Source organism: Setaria italica, chromosome II, assembly GCF_000263155.2.
Source record: "Setaria italica strain Yugu1 chromosome II, Setaria_italica_v2.0, whole genome shotgun sequence".
NCBI classification, from domain to species: domain Eukaryota; kingdom Viridiplantae; phylum Streptophyta; class Magnoliopsida; order Poales; family Poaceae; genus Setaria; species Setaria italica.
In genome coordinates, this window is record NC_028451.1 from 662211 (window position 1) to 665433 (window position 3223).

At 54.8% G+C, this 3223-nt stretch overlaps 1 pseudogene; it reads right to left on the bottom strand.

The window, feature by feature from the left end:
- Positions 1–1180: 1180 nt before the first annotated feature.
- LOC101781427 lies at positions 1181–2257 on the bottom strand (annotated as a pseudogene).
- Positions 2258–3223: the final 966 nt, after the last annotated feature.

Below are 3223 nucleotides of genomic sequence, written 5' to 3' on the forward strand. Positions count from 1 at the left end.
CCCTCGCGCGTAGCTTCCTTGCCATCCCACCTACACACCACATCTGAGTATGTAGGGGATGCTATCCTTTTGTATTAACTCGTGGGGGACCCTTTTATCCCGGTTGGAAACACCAACCGGTATAAAAGACCCCTTTTATCCCGGTTGGTATTACAAACCGGGATAAAAGGCCTCTCAGAGTCTTTTTTTCCCACTAGCCTTTGCAACCGGGATAAAAGGTCCCGGTTGGTGAGCCCCCCACTAGTGACCGAGTTTTAGTCTCGGTTGGTGAACCTTTTGTCCCGGGCCAACTTTAAACCGGGACAAAAGGGGGCGCATGGAAAGCCAATTCTCTACTAGTGACAGCCCATTGCAACTAAGCTATTCAAGAGGTTATTGGCAAGATCTTGATTCGCTCAACAAAACCATGTGCCATTTCAATTTAGGATTTAGTCAGCAATTTTACACGCACAAAAAAAAAAACTCCTCCATCCTAACGAAACAACAGAAATAATCAGTCTGTAAAAAGCCTTCAGTCAATAGAGTAATCTACTTTGGACAGAAATAATCAGGCTTTAATCTACTTTGAAACCAAGCATTGTAGCATTGCCAATAGCTGACTGTTTAATCCAACTATTGCATGCACTAAATTTATGTTAAATGGGGATATATGCTGAGGTATTTATGTTGGGTACTAAAATTACCATGATAGTTCAGTTTTTCTTTTTTTTTCTCCTTTTATGTACTTGATGGTTCAGTTCTAGATATTCTGGTTTGGGTTTCTTCTTCTTTTTTCATGGAACAAGTATCTAAAATATTAGTACAGCAGAGATTGTCCTGGTTGAGCAAGCATGGGAGGAAGCTACAATCTAACATCATTCCAAATTTGTGAGATTATGCAAGTCTAGTTCAAACAAACCTATTATTACTTAATACTGACAACTAACATGGAGACACAACAACATATAAGAAAATACATGGTTGACTTGATCATTCCATCATGAAATCGTGATTGTAGCAAAAGGTGGTCTTTTCTTTGAGGAGGAAGTTGTTGGTGGCGAGGACTGAAGGGTACCCTTTAGTACCGGTTCTTTCAACTGGTACTAAAGGACATCCTCAGTACCGGATTGCTAGTATTGGTTATACAATCGGTACTAGAGGGGGTTACTGACCGGTACTAGAGGTGATTTTTCCAGTAGTGTTAGTACCGGGCCCTATTCCAACCGGCACTAAGGCCGTGGGTCCATAGTGTCTTGAAGGCGTCCATGTGGCAGCTGAAGAGCACGACGTAAGCATCGATGCTGCCGTCCCTGTAGTAGGAGGGCACGAGGATAAGGAGGCCCTCCATCGGGAGGTAGCTCGGCATGAAAAAACACGGCCGGCAGCCGCCAAAGTCGAGGTTGTAGAACGGGTTCTGCAGCCAACTGTTGACCTTGATATTGGGGCTCAGCACCATCTTCGCTGCGTCGGCCGCCGGCACCAGCCCCTCCACCTACACTGCCCCCGACGTCGAGAAGTCGACGAAGGACCGAAGTAGCTCCCATCGACTGGGTGAGCTCCGGTTGATGAGCTCCATCGCGTGCCGGCAGTGGCCGCACCACCAGGTCCCACGCCGCCGCGGTGGGGCGCGCCCACAGCACCATGTTGCCCGTGTACCCGTCCAGCACCGGATGGATCATCCGTGCGCACCCATCAACAGCGATGAGACGTTGGTGGTGGCCGCGCCGGCGGCGTGGAGCCCTCGCGCCGCCGTGATGCACCGCCACAGGTGCGCCACCACGCAACGCAGCATGCTGTAGGGCCGGCCACCCGGCGGGGACGCCTCGACTTGAGCATAGCGATGAACTCCCGGCTGCAGTGGGCTCTGTGGACAAACATCTCGTCGTCGACGTTGTTACCAGCCTCCGAGTATGGCGCCGCCGCCAACGGTGGCTCCGCCGGCTTCTTGAACTCGACGCCGCGGTGGTCGAACTCGACCCGCGGTGGTCGACCTCGATCTGGTGGCGCGGGGCTTGAAGAAGGAGGCGCGGTCGTGGACGGGCATCGGGTCGACTGGGACCCCGCGGGTGGCCTGGCTCCACGCGAGGAAGAAGTTGTTGGCGGCATGGCCGTCGGAGACGAGGTGGTGCGCGGTGGACCCGATGGCGAGCCCGTCGCACGAGAACCGCGTGAGCTGGACGAGCCTGACCTCCTCGGCGCTGTCCGCGCTTGGGTGCAGGCTCCTCACCTCCGGTGCCAGTGCCGCGGCCGTGCCTGCGGAGACACAGATGCTGCTCATCTTACCGTGTGTTTGGTTCCAGGGACGAAGTGGGATGGGATGGGACGATCCAACTTCATCCCACTGTTTGGTTGAAAAAGAGGTGGGACGAGGACATCCCCGAGAGGGAATATACCTTCTAGATGTGGGACGCCTCTGTCCTACCAAAAGTGGCGGGCGGGATCATCCCTCTTTTCCACCGTTCACGCCGTTGGAGGGAGGAGGTGGACGGGCGTTGGCATGGAGCGGCGGGGTGCAACAGGGGCGGCGGTGCGGCGGCCTTGGGGTGGCGGCGTGGAGCAAGGGCGGTGGCAGCCCTGGGGCGGCGGGGTGGAGCAGGGGCGCGGCACAGTGGCCGTGGGGCCATGGGGTGGAGCAGGGAGGTGGCTTTGGGGCGGCGGTGGTCCTGGGGCGATGGGGTGGAGCAGGGGTGGCGCCGGACGTGGCCCAGGGGAGGCGGGGGCCCTGGGGCGGCGGGTGGAGTCGGCGGCGTGGTGGGGGCGAGATCCCGAGCAGCACGACACGGCTGCGGGAGAGGAGTGGAGGAGGCTGGCCGGAGAAAAAGAGTGGTAGAAAGAAAATAAAATAAAATAAATGGATATAGGATGATACGTGGGACCTGCAAATACTGTAGCTAACGGTGTCAAAAACACCATCCATATCACCCACCTCAACATCTCCAACCAAACACAAGATGAGACCATCCCATCCTATTTCAACCAAACACTAGACGGGACCATCCCATCCCACAAAACTGGGACGGACTGACCCGTCCTACATTGTCTCCCATCCAAACACATGCTTAGAGTCCCGGCCGCTTCTTGTCATTTTGGCAAGAATTTCTGAGGGAAAACGGTGTACTGTTCACTCTTGGTAGTGGTAGGTGATCCTGAGGTCCAGACAATTCATGGAAGCAGCTGATGCAGAACCCATTCGAGCTAATCGAAGGATGGGGCCCCGCCGTGCCTGAGAGCAGAGGAGAGAATC